At 40.9% G+C, this 21,796-nt stretch overlaps 1 long non-coding RNA gene across 1 annotated transcript in view; it reads right to left on the bottom strand.

Annotated features, from left to right (window-relative positions):
• The window catches only part of LOC134739982 (uncharacterized), an 81,004-nt gene extending 59,868 nt beyond the window's left edge, over positions 1 to 21,136 (bottom strand). Inside the window, exons 1-2 of the long non-coding RNA XR_010127144.1 lie at positions 20,941 to 21,136; positions 5,733 to 5,831 (exon numbers count right to left, since the gene is read on the bottom strand). This is a non-coding gene — a long non-coding RNA (uncharacterized LOC134739982). The remainder of the gene's footprint in view (positions 1 to 5,732; positions 5,832 to 20,940) is intronic.
• Between the last annotated feature and the right edge of the window lie 660 nt (positions 21,137 to 21,796).

Raw genomic sequence — 21,796 nt, 5'->3', positions numbered from 1 at the left:
CCTAGGGGACAATTAATGTGGGGTCTGCCCAGTCCCCACCTGCCTGTCTTAGGCTAGCTGAAGGGGTATTTGAATTTAAAAATGTAGGAGGTTTCTTCTTTCTCTATGAGTGATCTTTACCAGCCCACATCTCTGAAAAAGGGGTCTTTGAAGACAGAAAAGACTCATTAGAAATAGGGTTTACCAAGGCTGAAGTACTTTATTACATAGTTTTTTTCTTAGTGTTGTTGATAAAAAGAATCAAACTCTTAAAAAATTTTATAGAGGTTTATTCTGAGCCAAATGTGAGTGACCATGACCTGAGGCACAGTCTTAAGAGGTCCTGAGAACACGTGCCCAGGGTGGTCAGGTTACAGCTTGGTTTTATACACTTTAGGGGGACGTAAAACATCAATCAATACATGTAAGGTATACACTGGTTTGGTCTGAGTAGGCAAGACAACTTGAAGTGGGGGCTTACAGGTCAGAGGTGGATTCAAAGATTTTATGATTGGCAATTGGTAGAATGAGTTAAGTTAGTATCTAAGAATCTGGAATCAATAGAAAGGAGTGTCTGGTTTAACGTAAGGTGTTGTGGAGACCACAGTTCTTATTATGTAGATGAAGTCTCATAGGTGGCCACCCATAGAGGCAATAGATGTCAAATGTTTTCTATTCAGACCTTTAAAAGGTACTAGACTCTCAGATCACCTCTTCAGGATCAGAAAAAGACTTGGAAAGGGAAGGTGATTTTCTACAGAACGTAAATTTCCCCCACCAGAGACAGCATTGCAGGGCCATTTCAAAATTTGTTAAAGACATATTTTGGGGCAAAATATTTTTCTTTCTTTCAGGAACTGCTACCTGTTTTGTGATGCTATACTACATTCAGGTTGGAATTTGGTATCTTATTGCTACAAAGAGTCTTAATTGTCTCTGTTGAAAATAAAGGCAGAGATTTCCCTCTTCTTCTCCTGCCCTGTGAAGAGGTGGCTTCTGCCACGATTTTAAGTTTCCTGAGGCCTCCCCAGCCATGCAGAAATCTGAGTCAATTAAACCTCTTTTCTTTATAAATTACTCAGTCTCTGGTATTTCTTCATAGCAGCCTGAGAATGGACTAATACACAGGGTCTCCCTCTGTTGCCTAGGCTGGAGTACAGTGGTGCAAACACAGCTCACTTCAGCCTTGAAATCCTGGGCTCAGGTGATCCTCCTGCCTCAGCCCCTGAAGAGTTGAGATTAGAGGTTTGAGTCACCTCATCCAGTCTAGGCAAGTGTATTACTTACTGGAAATTAATAGAGCTATTCTCTTTTTACCCTATAAGTGTTTTTCCTCGGAAGTCTGTCATTTGAATTCTAGGGTAACCAGCAGCTTACCCGAATTAATTACATTTGTGAATTGTGTCCTCATCTGTGCATTTAATGTAGATTTGGAAAAAAAAATCTCTGTGTTAAATCTTAAGGACGTGCTTCCTATTTTATTTGAGTGAAATATTATGGCAAAGGAGAAATACTTTCAAAATCATGGCATTAATTCATCTATTTGTTCTCTTATTTAAAAATGTTTATAAAGGATACTAGATATTAGGAATAAAAAGAGAAAATGGCTCTTGTCCTTGGGATATCCACTTTTCCTAGGGGTAACAGGCAACTTTTAAAGTAGCAAATGAGGCCGGGCATGATGGCTCACACCTGTAATCCCAGCACTTTGGGAGGCCGAGGTGGGCGGATCACCTGAGGTCAGGAGTTTGAGACCAGCCTGGCCAGCAAGGTGAAACCCCATCTCTACTAAAAACACAAAAATTAACCAGGCATAGTGGCGGGCGCCTGTAATCCCAGCTACTTGGGAGGTTGAGGCAGGAGAATTGCTTGAACCTGGGAGGTGGAGGTTGCAGTGAGCCAAGATCGCACCATTGCACTATAGCCAAGAGTGAAACTGCATCTCAAAAAAAAAAAAAAAAAAAAAAAAAAAGTGGCAGATGAAATCAATGAGATCAGTGAGAGGTAGGGGGAAAAAACCCAACCTGATTAAGTGTAGGGCATGTGTAGCAATTTCACATGAAATAATTTTGAAATGACCCTTATAGTATGAAGCCATTTTATATGAATGATACATGGGGAAGATCCTCTCCATTAAAACTCTTCAAATGTGTATAATACAGACTAAAATGGAAAATACGTTATTAGGAGGAAGTGCTCTGAAGAAGAAGCTCTGTCCCGGTGTTTAACTCGCCCGTGCTTTTGACCTGTCCTGTAGGGACCCCCTCCTTCCTGCAATGCTGTCACTGGCACCCTCCAATGTGGGCTGCTGGTCACCTCCTCTGCCTTCTTTCCCAGGGAAGCTGGGTTTTACCTTAGAAGACCACACTGTTTAGAAACTTTGTGTTCATTAATTTCCTATTCTTGTTTCTTTTTAATAATGGAAAACAGTTTTGCTTAGTTATTATTCTGAAAGTCTAATTAGGAGTCTTATCATTTGTAATCAAATCATTTAAATACTAATGGGAATGAAAATGGTGTGTGGCACTTCAGTATTACTTAGTCTCTCTCAGCAAGAACATTCTTTAGTCGAAATCAAATGTCTCCTATCTTTCAACGTTTCCTTCTCTTAAACAACAACAGTTTAAAAATATTCCAGGGCCGGGAGCAGTGGTTCATGCCTGTAATTCCAGCACTTTGGGAGGCCAAGGCCCGCAGATCACCTGAGGTCGGAAGTTAGAGACCAGCCTGACCAACATGGAGAAATCCTGTCTATACTAAAAATACAAAATTAGCCAAGCATGGTGGCCCATGCCTGTAATCCCAGCTACTCGGGAGGCTGAGGCAGGAGAATCAATAGAACCCGGGAGGCGGAGGTTGTGGTGAGCCAAGATTGTGCCATTGCACTCCAGCCTGGGCAAGAGGAGCAAAACTCCGTTAAAAAAAAAAATTCCAGTTTAACCATCTAAGGTTTTCTCCATACTTCTCAACTCAGAGGTTCCTAAAACAAAGAAATACACACAGGTAGGCCTAAGATTATGCTTTGCATATTTCAGAGGAACAGCCCTCCAAGATTTCTGTTATAGTCAAGGATACCGGTTTCCTTCAACTAGAATTCCCCTATTCTACTCTGACAAGCATTGCACCCTCTTAGTTTCATATTGTCTTTAATTTTCCTTCCATACTGAATGTTACCGAAAAGGTAGGAAACATGTTCCTGATTTAGGAAAAAGAAATATTCTACTACTATTAAATACTCTATAACATATCCTGAAAGTTTTTATCTGTCAATCTACCTTTCTATTTACTTATTTATAGATATGGGGTCTCACTTTGTTGCCCAGGCTGGTATAGAAAACCCAGCCTCAAGCTTGGCCTCCCGAAGTGCTGGGACTGCAGGCATGAACCTCCGCACCTGGCCTATGCACCTTTCTATCTAACTATCTGTCTTTCTATCTATTTATCTGCCTATCTCTATCCCTTCTTCTCCTTCTTCTCTTCCTCCCCTTTTTCCTCCTCCTCCTACTCCCCTTTTTCCTTCTCCCCCTCTTCCTCCTCCTCCTCCCTTTTGTCCTCCTCCTTCTCCACCTTCCTATTCCCTCTCTCCCCACCACACACAAACACACACATAAACACACACATGTGCAGATGAAGTGGCTATTTTGACTGGGGTATATAGCCTGGGGTTCCCCGTCACGCACCAGGAAAATTTAGGACACAGACACACAAGGAATTTAGGAGCAGAGGTTTCATAGGCAGAAGAGAAGAGGATGAGAAACAGCTCTCTCTAGAGAGAGAGAAGCCCCTGAGCAGAAAGGAACAAGGGGTGGTGGACGGTCCAAATTTTACAGTCCAGTTTGAGGAGGCGGTGTCTGATTTACGTAGGGCTCACAGATTGGTTCCTTCAGGTACGATGTCCAGATAGCCTTGGGGAGGTTGGTGGCCCCACCCTAATCTATTATGCAAATAGGCTTTCCAGTTGATGGAAGCCATCTGGTTTGCTTCTTACTGTACAAGTGGTTGACAAAGAGAAGGGCATCTTGAACATGTCTAGTCCCCGCTTCCTGCCAGCATTCACCGGTGCAAGCTCCCAGCTGGCTTGTCTATGTCTGCAGCTTGGCCTTACAGGCTGCTCTTTGTTAAGACGGTGATTTAGGGCTGCTTTTCTTTAAAGAGAAGGCCTTAGAGGGGACTTCTGTACCCTCACTATCTGTCTAAGTGATTTCTTCTTAACTCCTATTATCACAGACAGGCACCCAAATATGACTGGCGGAGATGCTGCTGAGGCTGCTGTCCCATCCCACATTTTACCATCCATAAATCTCCATGGACATCGATCTTGAAAAGAGAGTATGGATTTTTTTTTCTTTCAGAGCCTATTACCCTCAGGGAAGACAAGCTACCTGCTGTTTACTAGGCATGAAATGTCCCAGGAGGCTAAAACCTAACTAACATTTTTATTTTTTTTGCCTTGTGAAATCTAATTAGAAAATCATTCAGTTAAAACAATTAAGGTATAATTCATTTTATGTTACAAAAAAGTTCAAAGCCAACAAATTAAAGGCACAAATGCTCTACACTAGCGGTTCTTAAATGTGTTTTCATGTCCTTTAGGAGTGTGCTGAATTGGTTGTACTAAGTACTTACTTGAATTTCTGGAAGCAAGGGGCAAAACTGTGTGGGTTCATGGGTTGTAGTTTATGTGTCTATGTTCATTATTCTGGTAGAAAACTGATCCTGACTTTAAAGTCTTAGAATTTTATCATGTATTTTTTGCATTAATTTTAAGACTTTAAAATACTGCATTAGGGCCAGACATGGTGGCTCATGCCTGTAATCCCACCAATTTGGGAGGCCAAGGAGACTGGATCACCTGAAGTCAGGAGTTCCAGACCATCCTGGCCAACATTGCCAAACCCGATCTCTACCAAAAACACAAAAATTAGCCAGGCATGGTGGCAGGTGCCTGTAATTCCAGCTACTCAGGAGGCTGAGGCAGCAGAATCACTTGAATCCAGGAGGTGGAGGTTGCAGTGAGCCAAGATCATGCCACTGCACTCCAACCTGGGTGAGACAGCAAGACTCTGTCTCAAAAAATAAAACAAAATAAAAAATAAAATAAAATAAAATAAAATAATGACAGAGTGAGGTCATAGCTATCTCCAGAATTATGAAGAACTACTAGACTCCTGAGTCAATGACAAAATTGATGGGCAGGCCAGGCATGGTGGCTCACACCTGTAATCCCAGCACTTTGGGAAGCCAAGGCAGGCGGATCAACTGAGGTAAGGAGCTCGAAACCAGCCTGGCCAACACGGTGAAACCTTCACTCTACTCAAAAAACAAAAATTACCCAGGCGTGGTGGCAGGTGCTTGTAACCCCAGCTACTTGGTTGGCTGAGGTGGGAGAATCACTTGAACCTGGGAGGCAGAGGTTGCAGTGAGCTGAGACTGCGCCACCCGCACTTCAGCCCAGGCAACAGAGCGAGACTCCATCTCAAAAAAAAAAAAAAAAAAAAAAAATTGCATTAAATATTATTTGTCTTGATGACTGAGTTTTTTCCCCTCTAAATTTTGTGCCTGAGCTAAGCTAAGTGCCTCCCTCACTCCATCCTCTCAGTCCTGGGAGGGCCTCAGAGCTTAGTTTAAGTACTGAAGAGACTGAGGACTTCACAGTTGTTTCTCTTTTTCTTTTTCTAAAGTAATTATCATCAGAATGAGAGCAAAATAAATCACCCCTAGTAGAAAAACTTCAATGATGACATAAAACATACCTCATTTTACTTGCAGAATATCCAAATGCTGGTGTATTCTGAGCCGTCTCACCGTCCACCAGATTCTTCAGTGTAGATTCCAGTTTAACCACATTCAAACTGAAAGTATGGATAAAGACCAGCAAATAAGGATAAAGTATAAAGGAGGAAAGGGTCAATACATTGGGTTTCATATTCCAGCTGTATCTCACCCTGACCATGGGATCCCCAGGCTTTGCACTTAATCCTTCTCAGTGTCTCTGTTTGAGAAATAACAATTCTGTAAAGTTTTGGGTTTTGTTCAGGATAAAATAAAAGTACATGTAATGAGGCAGAAAGGAAGAACTAGGGGATTTAGGAGGAGTATACGAGTGCTTGATAATCTGTGAAATACAACACTTAATGATTATCGCTCATTAATTTTTCATGCAATTTCAGCACATGGGGCAGAAAATCAAGGTGTTTTGTGTTTCTGTCAGGAGTGTGAACGCTGCCCTCTGAGACACTGCAGACCAGTCCGCAACACAGGCCTCCAAGATTTCCCACATGTGGCACATCGAAGCTGCATTCAAGACCTTCTTTGAGTCTCATATTTGTGGAATTCCTGTGCCCTGTACACGTTAATAAGTTTGTTATTGCTTGCCTCTTTTTGAACTGTCTACCCTTAGCTCTTTGCAGAGAACCTTCAGAGTAGACAGCAGGGAAGCTTTCTCTCCAACCCTCGACCTGCAGGCATTGGTTTATCTGCACAGCTCAGGGCTTTGGTGAGACTGCCAGGGACAGCCCTGTGGCTCCTCCTCAACCCCTTCTGCTTCAGGGAGATAATGGCAGGGTGACCGCCACCCAAGCAAGCTTGGCAGAAAGGAGAAGAAAACTTCATATAAAAGTCCCAGGGATGGGAGCTTTTAAGGGTCAAGTTTCCCAAATGACACAGTAAATGTGAAAACATGTAAGAGCATGGTATTTTCTGTTTCCTGAGATGTAACAATAATACAAACAATCACATTCATTAAATTACACCTATTAATTATACTTCTGTAGTGCTTCTTAGTTCTAAATGCAGTCACAGATATCATTTCATTGTATCCTCTCGATGATCTTGTGATATTTAAATTTCAATGCCCTAATTTATAAGAGTGGAAAAGGACAAAATTTACAGAGAGATTGTAATTTACTCAAGTTCAAAACAATTTGAATTTAAGTTTTCTGTATCTTAGTCCTTTGTTTTTACCACCATGCCATCCTATTTTTACTTAAAAATACAAACATTTTATTGCTTCAGTGAACTGAAATGTGATAATAGGAATCTGTTAGTGCATGCCAGCTAGTGCCCTAAGGCTTCCATGTGTTATCTTTGTGGTCATCACAAATCCCCACACTGTTATGAATCCCATTTTACAGATGAAGAAATTGAAATACAGACATTCAGTTTCTTGCCCATAGTCACTTACAGTAAATAGGAATTCCTGGACTCAAACTCAGGCAGTCCAGAGCCTCCCTCATAATTACCAGGTTATCCTACCTCTCTGGAAGCTGCTGACAAATATTAACTGCTTCAGTCAGTAAAACTGCATCCATTTTCATGCATTTGCCTACTCGAGTTGCTGTAACTAAGTACCACAGAGGGGGAGGCTTCAACAACAGATGCTTATGGTCCAAGACCAAGTTTCCATCTGACTTGGTTCCTGGTGAGACCGCCTTCCGCGGCTCCCAGGTGACTGCCTTCTTGCCGTGGCCTCACGTGGCCTTTTCTCAGTGTGTGCACTAGAAGAGGGAGAAAAATGTCTCTCTCTCTCCTTATAAGGCCACCAAGCCTGTAGGATTCGGACTCCACTCTTATCATCCCCCTTGACCTTCATTATCCTCCTAAAGCCCGATCTCCAAAACCAGTCAGACTGGGGATTAAAGTTTCAGTATATGTATTTTAAAGAGAAACAATTCAGTCCAGTGTATCAACAAACAGTAAAAACACAATTAATGGATGTTTTACGGGCTTTATCATTTTATGTGTTTTAGATTTCCAAAGAGTTGCAACTGCTTCCGTCACAGTGTGTATTGATTGCCCCTTGCTTCCATGACATAGAAGATGGAGCTGCCATGTTCAACATGCCCAGCCCCCAGGTAGTCCCTTGCCCACTGGCATAGCTGCCGGCATTCACCCCTGCAATCTTCCAGTTTGCTTATTTATGTCTGCAACTTGATTTTACAGGCTGCTTTTGTTAGAAAAGAAATGATTTGGAGGCTGCCTTTCATTAACAGGAAAATCTTACCGAGGATTTCCTTACCCTCACTACCTGCCTAAATAATTTCTTTTGAACTCCTATATCATTAATACAGTCTCAGGTCCAGGGAGTTGGATATCGGTGTCTTTGGGGGACCCTTACTCAGCCCAGCACTGGCTGAGTGCAGTGGTTAAACTCATTGCTTCATGACATCTTCCTGGGCACCAGGTGTTCCACTTTGCACTGGGGGCGAGAGGAGTCTCCCAGCCCTACTCCAATGACACGTTGGCTGGGCTGAAGGGTCTACATGGCTTTAAGTCTGGTGCCTTGGTAAGAATAGCCGGGAGGCAGGAACAGCCCACCACGGAGGATTCCAAGAGGCCAGGCAGAAGCTGCAAGGCTTCTTAACAGATTAGGCTTGAAGGACCCAGAGTGCCACTTCAATTGGTCAAGCAACCCACAGTGAGACCAAGACCAGGTTCAAAGGAAGAAGAATTTGATTTCATTTCTGTTTGTAGACGTAACAAAGAATGTGCAGTCCCCTTTACCCTCATAAACTGTCCTCCCCTTCAAAATACCTGTTGTTATCATACTGTACTTCTGTTGACTTCTATACCCAAAACTAATTATTGGGTTATTAGGCAATACAACTACATTTTTTCTTTTGTGTTTTATATTTATTTATAATTGACAAAGACAATACTTTTAATTTTATTTTAGAGTATCTTTATACATCAAACTTATTTGCTCATTAATGTATATTTACTTAATCTAATCACTAGTGTGAAAACAGAAACTCAAACTAAAAAGCAAGTATATTTTGTCATATACAAATGCATTATCATTTTCATAGAAAAGTCCAGAAAGAACATATAAATAACATTTAACTTTAGTATCCATTAGAGAAGAAAGACTTTTAATCCACATGTATTAATTGCTCATCAATATTTGATATGGTTTGGCTGTGTCCCCACCCAAATCTCAACTTGCTAATTAAATGCAACCTCCAGGGCTTCCCTGAAGAGATTCTAAAGTGGCAGGTCTAGGATAAGGCCTGTACTGAGCTTCCTACTTTTTGAGGGATACATATTAATGGAAAGGAACTAAAAGTTTACCATACTTGTCATGAGATTCTACAAATATGGAACAGACGGCAATCCAATGAAAATGTAAGTAAAGGCACAATTGTAGTGTTTAAGATTTGACTGCTAGGTCTGTCAGAAAACAATGACCCATGGGTGTCATGCAGGTCTGCACAGTACAAGCACAGACAGCCTTTTGTTCTGCACCGTCTTCAAGAAAATTTGTATGGCACACACCTTTGGAAAACAGACAGACTGTCTCCTTGTAGAGGAGCGCTGGCTTTTATGAAAGGACAATGTGCTGAATGTATGTACAACTGCTGTTCTTTTTATGCTACATTCAACAGCTGGTCCTACCCAGTCAGTTCATACTATCTTTTTTAAATTTTTTTTTCCAATGTGGCTCACACTTCCCTGTCTTTGTGTATTTTGTAATTTTTGGTTGAAAACTGACATTCAAGATAAAAAGAAAAGAAAGTAGAAAATATAGATTTTTTTTTTTTTCCTGAGGGCTGTTGGACTATTTTTAGGAAACTTCCCTGGAAAACCTCATCTCTTCTACGAAGCTCAGGTGTTGATGTGTTATGCTCCCTTTTTTGTTTTCCTTTTTTCCTTAGGTCCTTGGGGTTGTTTCTATCTCTGCAGATTTTGATGATCAGTTCCAGTGATTTGGACAGGGGTTGCAATCAGCTATTTTATTTTGTAAGGCTTCCAACCTTCCAGCTAAGTTGTTCACGGGTTGAGAAACACATTTGAATTTGCATACAGTTTTTAAGTCTGTCTTGGCTTTCATTTATCAGAATGCCTTGGGTCTCCTCACACTTGCATAGTGTAGTGTGGCAGACAGGCAGAGAGGGGCGGGCAGCATATGTCAGCAGAGAGGGGCGGGCAGCATATGTCAGCCCTTCCATGGTTCTCTTACTTCTAGAATCTTCCCATTAAGTCTGTGGCTGCGCCGCCACTTACCCAGAACCTAGTCTGCAAACTCGGGCTAAGAAAGCTGTGTGATTTCCCCCATCTGTTCAGTACCAAATCTGCTAGTTTTAGCCAACAAATCTATGAGTTTATGAATGACATTTGTCCTGACTAAGTGAGCTGAGCAATCTCTAGCAGTTCTTCAAAGTTGCTTGTGGTTCCATCCAACCCCAATCAGAGAAAGCTTTGACCACGGTGGTCAAGAAAGCCATCTGCTCACTGACGTCCTTGCCCAAAATTATAACTGTTTTGGTTTTTCTGGTTTTTTTTGTTTTTTTAAAAAAGATTAATGCTTTCTAATTTGTGGACATTGTTTCACTGGTGTCTCATTCTCTGGATATGGTAAATGTTCAGAGAATAAGAATAGTTGTTTTGACAATTTTGTCCAAGATTATACTTGTTTTCTTCAAAGGGGAATCAACTGAACTCTCACAACACTCTGACCAGAAGTGGACTCTCATTTAGGGATTGCTTTCACAAAATACAATATTAAAGATGTTAACTCTAGTGTTTTAGAAAGCCTAAGTGAACTTCAGACAATATGCATAATATTTAAAAATTCCATCTGTTCCCCAAGAATGGAATGGCTGTGTCACATGGTATATATTTAATTTTTTATAGAAATTAATTAAAATTTTCTCTAAGACCCTTAACCATGTTCCATTCCCACCAGCAATGGATGAGTCCTCTCACTGATCCACATGGTCACCACCAATGGGGATTTTCAATCTTTTAAATTTCAGCCATTGTAATATGTACGTAGTAGCATCTTGATGTAGTTTTAATTTGCATTTACCTGGTATCTGAGACAGATACTAATTCAAAGTATCTGAGACAGGCCTCAGTCAATGTAGAAGTTCATTTTGCCAAGGATGAGTATGTGAGTGTGGGAGACACATCCCATTTTTAGAGAAAGGTACATTTCTCTAAAGATGATTTTGAAGGCTTCAACATTTAAAGAAGAAAGGAGAGATACTGGGGAAAGAGGAAGACATTTTAAAAGGTGTGGGTAGGTAAGGGGCAAATAGTTTCATTCCTTTGAGTCTTTGATCAGCCATTCACTTGTGAGAGGTGGTAGAGCAATAGTCAATTATGTATTCATCTAGCTCACTGAATCTGCATTTTTACATAAAATGAAATAAACGTAGGTCAGGGGAAGCAATCAAATATGCATTGTCTCAAGTGAGCAGAAATATGACTTTGAGTCTCATCCTTTGTGTCATACCTCTGAAGATAAGGTGTCAATTTTTCTTGCCAGTGTGAAATTCAACAGGACTGTTTTAGGGTAAGAATCTTGGGGCCCACAAGGGATTTCTTAGTGGGAAAATTGTGGGGGAGGTATGTAGCTTTTTTATTTTTGTAGCTGTCTTATTTAGGAATAAAATGGGAAGCAGATTTTCATGATGCAGTTTCTAGTTTGACTTTTCCCTTTGGTTCAGTGAGTTCGGGGGTCCCAAGATTTATTTTCCTTTCACATTCTTAATGATATTGAGCATATTCCCACTTTCTGTTTCTAAAATCTTTTTTCTGTTGCTTTCTTTTCTAAAATCGGTGACAGATTTTGAGGGATATTCTAAATTATTGTTTCTTTCCGTTCTGAAATCTATTACAGATTTTGGGGGATATTCTAAATTATTGTAATACAATTATTTCTTGCATATTTGGGGTCTAAGTTCTGTTTCTGTGTGGATAGGTTCTAATGTTCTAAAATTTCACTGATTTTTTTCTTTTGCATTTTATAAACTGCTATGAATCCTAGTAAGTGAAATAACTCAGATATGTCATTGTTTCACCTCTAGAAATTCTGTTACAGTATTGTATCTTCTATTTCTCTCTTCAGCATGTTTATATTTCCTTTTAAAGCCTTGAACATATTTATAATCACCGCCTTAAAGTCTTTTTAGTATCAAGATCCTGAATTTCAATAATTTTGGATAAATACCCAGAAGTGGAATAACTGAATCATATGGCACTTCTGTTTCTATTGTTGGGAGTACTGTTCCAACTGTTTCCCATAGCGGTTTCTTTGCTTTGCATTCCCACCAAAGGTGTGCAAGTGTCCCTCCAATGTCTTCTCATCTTTACCAAAACCTGCTCTCTCTCATATGTGCATGTGTGTTGTTGTTGTTTTTGTTGTTGTTGTTGATAGCCATCCTGACAGGTATGGGTGGTATCTCATTATGGTTTTTCTTTGCATTTTCCTGATTAGCAGTGACACTGAACATTTAAAAAATATACCTGTTTGCCAATTGTATGTCTTTGGAGAAATGTCTATTCAAGTCCTAAATCCATTTTTTCTATAGGGTTATTAGTTTTCCAGCACTATTTACAGTAACCAAGATGGAGAAACTACTTAAATGTCTATGGAAAGATGAATGAATAAAGAAAATATGGTATAAACGATACGGACAGGAGACAGGGAAATCTTGGGTAGAAGAGGGCAGTTCCCCAGCAAAGGCACTACCCCCAAGCCTAGATATGCATGGACTTACATGGGAATAGGCATTCGTGTTTTCACACCCAAATGTTGCCTTTTCGCCAGCCACATCCCCCTATCCTGTACCCATATAAACCACAAACCCCACACTCCACAAGCATATAAGCAGACAAACAGAACGGAGAGGAGCAGAAGAGTGGCAGAGAAGGAGTGTATGAATGTCGAGAGGAGATCTGCTGAAAATGGTCAAAGAGAATATTGGCCATGGGACAACCAAATTCCAGGGCAAGATCATCTTCCTACTCCATCCTCTTTCCAGCTCCTCACTCACCCTGTTGCGAGCCATCTCCATCGCCCAACAAAATCCCCACATTCACCAGCCTTCAAGTCCGTGTGTGACCTGATTCTTCCTGGATGCCAGAAAAGAACATGGGTATCAAGAGGGCACTGAGCTGAAACACTTAAGCTGTCTGCAGACAGCAGAGCTCAAAAGAACATTGTAGCATGCCCACTGGGGCTTCAGGAGTTGCAGGCGCCCACCCCTAGATGCTACCATGGGGACGGAGCTGAAAAGAGCACTGTAGCGTGCACTTTGAGGCTTTGGGAGTCACAGCCACCCACTCCTAGATGCTACCATGGGGACAGAGCTCAAAAGAGCACTGTAGCACACACAGTGGGGCTTTGGGAGTTGCAGGCACCCACCCCTAGATGCTACCGTGGGGATGGAGCTCAAAAGCGCTTATCAAAGCTCCTGCACCTGCCTGTCCTCATGCTCCCCCTCCCATAGGAGGTTTAAGCATCTCTGGCCGAACAGATGAGCCACAACCTTGTCGCATGCCCTGCAAGGGTGGTCAGATAATGCTCCCATCTCATATATACAATAAAATACTATTCAGCCTGAAAAACAGAAGGAAATTTATGATCTGTAACAACATGCTTAAATATTGAGGATATTATTCTAAGTGAACTAAAGCTGTCTCAGAAAGATAAATACTGCATGATTCCATTTATATGAGAGAACTACAATACTCAAATTCATAGAATCAATGAGTGGTTTGCAGCGACTAGGGGGCAGAAAATTGCAGGGGAGAGGAAGATGGGGAGTTGCCAATTAAGAGGCATAAAGTTTTATCCAAGTAAGATAAATAAGCTCTTAAGATTTTCTGTATGGTATTATACGAATAATCAACAACAATGGATAGCACTTAAACATTGAAGAGGATAGAGCTCATGTTAAGTGTTGTTACCACAGCTAAAGAAAAAGAATTAAAGTCCTTAAAGTCTTTTTTAAAAAAGAATCAAACTCTTTAAAGGAAAGGCAGTTTTTTGGGTTTTTTCATGACTCAGCTTCCAACTTAACTTTTACCTTCTGGCATAGTGAATTTGGAGTCCTGAGATTTTATTTTCCTTTTACATTTATCAATAATAATAATAATGAATTAAATAAAATGCAGCTCTTGACATCAGAGTTCTTCTGTGGCACAGTCAACACAGCCCATGCCTTCATCACAGATGTCATGACACGGTAAGTTAAGAAAATTTAGCAGATCTTCCAGACTGAAGAATAATTGAGTTTCTGTTGGTATGAGTTGGAAAAATAAATACATTTCAACATATATTACACTTGTTTCTAACACAGCTGCAGTCATCTTAATACAAATTTCTTTGTTTTAGCAAAATTCCAGCAATAAAAGTGGGAACAGCATCTTCCAGCGAGAAACTCTCTGTATCCTGCTTGCCAGATATAAATCACATGCCAGCATTCTTTTGGGGAATACAGTCATTGCCACGTTTCCCTGAGGCCACAGGTTGCTGGTTGCTGGTGAGCAACTGTCTGCTCTGGGCTTCTTTCATGAGAAAACCTGGCATTTAGTAGGTTAATTTGCATGTTAATGATTTCTCTGTATGTTAATTAATCTCTTGGGGCAGTATCTTTTATTTTATCTGTGCTTAAAACACGAATGAGAGAGGGATAAACAGAAAATGAAACAGGGAAGAATATAGAAGTAGAACAAGAAAATTACTTCAAAATAAATGATTTCTTATGATTTATAAATATTTTGCTGTTAGTTTTGTCCTTATAATAACTCTAATAAGTTAGAAGGGGGAAAAGAAAAGAGAAAGTATGAGTAGTCAATGGGGACAGATGGAATAATATTCTAAAATTTGGTGAATATGCTTTTTTCCCCTGACTTTGCAGAGTAGACTGAATTCGTTCATTATATATTCAATTAAAATTAAAAACAAACTAAAAATCTTTTATGTTAAGACAGGCAGGATTAATTCTTAGACTGTCTTGCTTTTCATCAGCTCTGCCCTTTGCTAGTTCTGGCCCCTGGTCCTATCAGTTGCCATCCAGAGGGTTTCTCTGCACGCTAGAAGGTGCCACATATTTGCATTGCTTGGTTTCTCAGCGATATGGACAGGAAGTGAAATACTCAGTAGAAGACAGGCAGGTCCCTGACAAGGGCACCACCCTCAAGCCCAGACCCACGGCTCTAAATGAGAACATGCACTCCTGTTTTCCTACCAAAGTGTTGCCTTTTCCAAAACCACCCTGGCCTACCTCACTCCCAACCCTGTACCCATAAAAACTCCAAATTTCACTGGGAGAAGAGCAGAGGGGAGCAACAGAAAAGGAGAGAAGAGAAGATGCATCTGAATGTTGAGAGAAGAGGCAGCTGGATGTCAGAGACTATGGTCAGAGTGGAGTTCAGCCAGAGACGATCAGAGAGAATTTCAGCTGGGGAAGGTCAGAGAGGAGTTCAGCTGGGGACAGTCACAGAGGAGTTTGGCTGGGGATGGTCAGAGAGGAATTTGGCTGGGGATGGTAAGAGAGGAGTTTGGCAGGGGACGGCCAAACGTCAGGGGAAGATTATCTTCCCACTCCATCCCCTTTCCAGCTCCCCATCCTGCTGAGAGCCACTTCCGTCACTCAGTAAAACCCTCCACATATACCACCCTCAGTCTGTTTGTGTGACCTGATTATTCCTGGATGCCAGACAAGAATTTGGGATGCACTGGGTGTGGGAACCCAAAAAGGTTGTCACACTGACTCTTCACTGAGCTGTTTAACACTTAAGCCATCCACAGATGACAAAGTTAAAAGAGCATTGTTTGTAACACACCCTCTGGGGCTCCATAGGTCACGGCCAACTCTTAGATGCTGCCACAAGCTGATACAGGTTTCATTCCTGCTGGTGTGCAAAGGCACTCACCCTGGTTCCTGCACCCGCTCACCTGCGTGCTTCCCCTCCTGCAAAGGGTTTCAGCATGGTGGCCAAACAAAGGAGCCACCCCATCACAAGCCCCATGAAGGGGTCAAGAGAAGTCTCCTGTCTCAGTGTTACTACAGGGAGTCAATTGCTTTACCCCCTCCCCACAACCTGGACTCTCATCAGGTCAGAGCAGGGCTTCTGAGATAACCACGGATCTGTTAACAATGACACAAAACAGAGCTTCAGGAGTCCTGGTGAATCTCATTGGGTGTTTAATGAAGCTTCCCTTTCAATTTCTTATTTGCAGATGCCTGCCTGCTGTCCAGGGAAAAATAGTTTGAGGAAATAGTCAAATAGAAAGATTCTATGTTTCACTTAGGATTTATTTCTGAAGTAGTAAATTTTGTAGATACAATATTGTTCTTCCTTGTCTCATTCCCTGTTCACTTAAGATCACTTGATATCCTATACATCAACATTTTGTAATCATAGCCAATAATTCATTGATAAAATATTTATATTTAAAATAAAATCCTAATTCAAATTTCCCAAATGACTGTAAGAATCACTGTGCATTATCAGTGTCTCCCCCAGAGCATTTGGTTGACAGGTCTCCTCAGTCAGTGCTGTCTGAACCAGTATCTCTTTTCTCCCCTCTTCTGTCTTTCACAACATAGGCTTATTTTTATTCTTTTAAAGACCAGGTCATCTTTCGGTCTGTGTCACAACTGGATTTTTCAGATTCTCTAATTGTTTCTTCATGATTGGAGACAGGTTACATATTCATGTGTATTTACTGTCCCCATTATGCTACACACTGGACACAGGCTACACACTTATATGGATTTGCTACATTGCTGCTGTTTCTGTTGTTTGTCTGCATCCTATGTGGTTTATTTTCTTGGCTTGCTCATTTGGATTTATGGTTCTGTCTTGGGTGGTAGGAGGTTTCCAGATATGATCTCCACGCAATTCTCCTGGTACAAGGATCTCTCCCCTCACAAGTAGTTAAAGTTCATGTTTCTTCCCCTTAAAACACGGCTAAGCCTTTAACAGCTTTGACCAGATAAAATGCATGTTGTTTTAAGCCACGATTTGGGATGGTTTCTTACGCAGCAATATATACCCCCCAAATTTAAGACTATTTTTTTTTGTCTTTATGTACACTTTTATATGTTTATGATATCCTTAGTTTTTTTCTTCCTTAGTTTTCTATTAACCTATTTATTAACTTCTTTTCTTTTCTCTAAATTATTCCTAAAATAAATATCAAATACTCTATTTCCTCTTTTTCTTTCTAACATTTTTTTGTTATGATCCCTCCTTCCCTCCCTCCCTCCCTCCCTTTTGCTTGTTTATTTATTCACTTAGTTTTTAGAAAGGGCATCTTGCTCTGTTGCCCAAGCTAGACTGCAGTGGTTCACTCATAACCCACTACAGCCTCAAACCCTTGGCCTCCAGAAATCCTCCTGCCTCAGCCTCCTGAGTAGCTGGGATGCCACTACACTTGGCTCAGTTGTGTAATTTCTAAACTGGAATGCCATTTAAGATGATCATACTGTTTTTCTCCCCTTGTCATGTTACAGGGAAGTGCAGGAATCATCAGTTCTTATTCTTGGAGAAAGAATTCTGCCAAATGACTGGTTTATCAAAAAAATTTAAAAAAAAATTAAAGGAAAATAGAGAGCAGAGAATTTATTTAGAGAGACAGCGCATGCTGAAAAGAAGAGGCAGAGCTGGCTGCTGAGGGGAGTGAGCCCGCAGCAGCTGGAGTTCTGTGTTGGGTTTTTATGATGAAAAATACTCTCTTGAAGTTCTCGCCTCTGCCTTAAGTCCCCTCCTTTTTTCTTTGACTAGCGTTTCCACTCCTGCCTTAAGTGCCCCCCTTCTCCCTACCGGGTTTCCTCCCCAGGTTTGTGGGACCCTCCCTTACTATTAGTTGGTGCACGTGCACAGGCCCAGTGTTGGATACAAGCGGTGCCTGTGTTATCGCCTAGGAATTTCTTCCTTGCCCTCTTCCCCTTATCACCTGACACCTAGCTGCATTCCAACAGGTTAACTGCAGAGTGAGCTATTGCTGGGCATCTTAAGGGGCATTCCTTCCTGCCTAGGTATTTCCCCCACTCTCTGCATATATATACCCAGCATGCAGGTTTCGGGGGGTCCCTAGGGTGAGAGATTTTCCAGACCTCTTTTTCTCAGGGATCCCCATCTCCTGCTTATGTCTGGCTGTCTGCCTACTCTAACAGCTGTACTTTTCTGTAGTTTTATATTTTTCCTGTAAATATATTTAATGTCTTTGAATACTCTTTTTCTGAAATGGCTTTTACCTAGCCATCCAATTCCTGTGTGCAGTAGCACAAGTTGGAATATTTAGCTTTTCTTTCTAACAAATATTTATAGACAGGGCTGACTGCACTGGTTTAGTAATGCATGATAAATTCAAATATTTTCTGGCAAATACCTGCTGATAAGTCAATACAATTAATAAGTCATAAATGTTGAATACTTTGCATTTTCACAAACTTTATATATTTGTCTAAGAATTTTTCTGCTCTATGTATATTTTCAACACCATCATTTGGGACACATCTTAGCAGAGTCCACTTCACATTATCCTGAATTTCTCAACCTCTTTACACATGTTTTCAACTGTAGTGGTATGTGCAGCTATTCAGTTACTTCAACATTGGCACAGACTCCTGGAATACACTGGGCAATATTGGTAACATTCATTGAATCATAAACGGCCAGGAAAGGTCGCTTTAAATCAGGTGTCTTATTTGACTCATCATAGTACTTCCAATGCTCTCAAGTCATCAAACCCATCAAAATAACTATTTACACTAAAGGACTAATAATAGTCTTAAAAAGGAGACTATTTGAATATATTTCTTCAGCTGTCACAAATATGGTATAATTAATTCAATGTGGGAAAACTGCTTTTCTTGCTTGGTTAGCAAAAGAATCACTCAGAAAATTACCATACAGAAGCCTCAATTTACTGTTTCAAATATTCCTGAAGGAATTCCGCACTGCTGACATGTAACGTTATATATGTTCTATTTTTTCTCTGGGTGCTCCTCTCCTGTGAGTTGGGAAGGGTGGGTTGACTGCCTAATCTGGTAATGTTGGTATACATTATATTATTTTAGCACAAGTACAGTGTTGTCACGTAATAAACACAATTTGAGGCATTTATTTTGATAAGAAAATAACCCATACTCCACTATACCCTCAAAGAATGAGATTCAAAGATCACTGTTTTTCTTCTCTTCTTCTTTTGACTTAATGGTCCATTAGATTCCTCAGTATCTGGTGATGCATCTATCACTTTCCAGAGCTCTACACTGCATTTTTCACTTTATCACAGCTCTCTCTCTGGGGAATTTTGTATTTGTTCTCTCACAGCTGGGATCATTCCTGTCCCAAGTGCCTCTTTCTCTGCAGAGTCCGCTGTGTGTGAATATCACTTCTGACTCTGCTGGTTTCACACTATTTATGTTCCTTTGTAAATATAATTTGAGGCCTAGGTATTATGGGGTGATACTTCAGTACTGTTTGACTCTTCATTTCTCTACTATCATTTCATATAAAATCTGTATTTTGCAAAGACAATGCTTCTTTTAATCAATTGTTTTATAAACTGATATAAAGTGGTGATTTCTTTCATATTTCCTTTTCATTTTTCCGCTGCACCTATGGTGTCTCCTTTATTTTTTCTCTTTTATTTTTTAGTTGAGATGTAATAATTGCACATAATGCATGGGATTCAGAGTAAGGTTGTCATAAATGCATACAATGTGTAAAAATCAAACCAGGATGATTAGTATATACATCGCACCAAATATTTATCATTTCCTTGGACTGGGAATACTCAAAATCATCTCTTCTAGCTAATTGAAAACTCACAATTAGTTACTTTTAACTATGGTTATCCTACAGGACTATAGCACACTAGCACTTCTTGCTTCTGTCTAGCTGTAATTTTGTATCCATTAACAAACTGCTCTCTAACCTCCCCTCAACCCTACCCCTTCTAGCTTCTAATGACCAAAATTTTACTCTCTATATCCACCTTTTTTTAAAAATCTCCAACATATGAGTGAAAAAGTAGTATTTATCTTTCTGTGTCTGGCTTATTCCACTTAACCCAGCATCCTCCAGGCTTCCATGTTGCCATAAATGACAGAATTTCATTCTGTTTTATGGGTGAATAGTGTTCCATTGTGAATATATACTACATTTTCTTTCTCCATTCACATATTGGTGGGTGTTGAGGTTGATTCTATATCTTGGTTATTGTGAATACTGTTGTAATAAACATGGGGAGGAAGATATTATTTTTGATATGCTGATATATCTTTCTTTGGATAATTACCCAGCAGTGGTATTGCTGGATCACACGGTAGATCTAATTTTAGTTTTTTGAGCAACCTCCATACTGTTTTCATAATGGCTGTACTAATTTACATTCCCACCAACATTGTATGAGTTCCCTTTTCTCCACATCTCCACAAGCCTTTGTTATCTCTCTCTCTCTCTCTCTGTGTGTGTGTGTGTGTGTGTGTGTGTGTATGTGTGTTTGATAATAGCCATTCCAAGTGAGGTTATATCTCATTGTGGTTTTAATTTTAATTTACCTGATGATTAGTGATATTTAGCATTTTTTCATATGTTTGTTGGCCATTTCTATATCTTCTCTTGAGAGATATTTATACCAATTATTTGCCCATTTTTAACGGAATTACTGTTTTGCTGTAGAGTTGTTGGGTCCCTTATATATTCTGGATATTAGTCCCACGGCAGTGAACAGTTTGCAGATATGTTCTCCCATTCTGCAGGTTTTCTCTTTACTCCGTTGATTGTTCCCTTTGCAGTGCATAAGCTACTTAGCCTAATATAGTCCCTATTTCTATTACTGTTTGTGTTGCCTGTGTTTTTGAAGTCTCACCCATAAAATATTTGTCCAGAAACAATGTCCTAACGTGTTTCCCCTGTTTACTTCTAGCAGTTTCATAGGTTCAGGGTTGAGTGGACTCAGGAGGATGCTGTCCAGCCCGGGATGTGGAGAGGCAGGGGCTGTGGGGCCCCGGGGCCAGATGCAGTGGTGCGGACCCCACTCCCAGATGGCACTGCGCTGGGGGTGGAGGGGAACAGAGCCGGTTCTCTCTGGAGCGAGGCTGGCATCTCCCTGTCCTGGGCTCGGAGACTGTGAGGGCCAAGGGGCTCTCCTGCAGCCAGCTTGTAGATGTCTCTGGTGGGAGCGTGGACTGCAAGAGACCTCTCACTTACCTTTCCCCACAATGGGTAGTCCTTCTTCCTCCGAGTCAATCCCGTCCCGTTGTTCTGCTTCCCGCTCTCGGCCGTTGTCTTGAGTCTCCGCTCTCTGGCGCCTCAGCGCTCTCTGGCGCCTCAGCGCTCTCTGGCGCCTCAGCGCTCTCTGGCGCCTCAGCGCTCTCTGGCGCCTCAGCGCTCTCTGGCGCCTCAGCGCTCTCTGGCGCCTCAGCGCTCTCTGGCGCCTCAGCGCTCTCTGGCGCCTCAGCGCTCTCTGGCGCCTCAGCGCTCTCTGGCGCCTCAGCGCTCTCTGGCGCCTCAGCGCTCTCTGGCGCGCGCCGCTCTCCTCGCTGAACGCCAACAGTGGTCTTCCTCAGATGCTCGATTTGACTGGTATGAGGTCAGCATGAACTCATTTATATGAAGGTTTACAACAGACAAAATTAAGCTCTGTATTTTAGAGATGAATATGTAGGCGGCAAAAGTGTCTTTATAACAAGGAAGTGTTTGTAGTATTCAGGGTTATGGTCACTTTTAGGGGCAAAGAAATATGAGATCAGAAAGACAATACACCAGAAAATGTGAGGTATTCACATTATTTTCTTGTCTACAACAGTGTTTATAATATTCATTATGCTTTATTTGTATGCATTCTTCTGTATAGAAGTTATATTTCACAAGAATTATTTCATTACATGCTTTCTCATCAAGTTAACCTCTATTTTTTCCCTATTTTTTAGCCTTCTGTTCAAGTTTTTAAAATTATTTCTAAATTTTGCATATAAAGACAGCATACTTTATCAGAATCACTGAAGCCTCAATGATCTGGAAAGAAAAAATATGTTCATGCCTCTGTCGGTAAACAAGAAAGAAA

Source organism: Pongo pygmaeus, chromosome 7 (genome assembly GCF_028885625.2).
Source record: "Pongo pygmaeus isolate AG05252 chromosome 7, NHGRI_mPonPyg2-v2.0_pri, whole genome shotgun sequence".
Lineage (NCBI taxonomy): Eukaryota > Metazoa > Chordata > Mammalia > Primates > Hominidae > Pongo > Pongo pygmaeus.
This window is presented reverse-complemented; position numbering and strand designations above follow the sequence as displayed.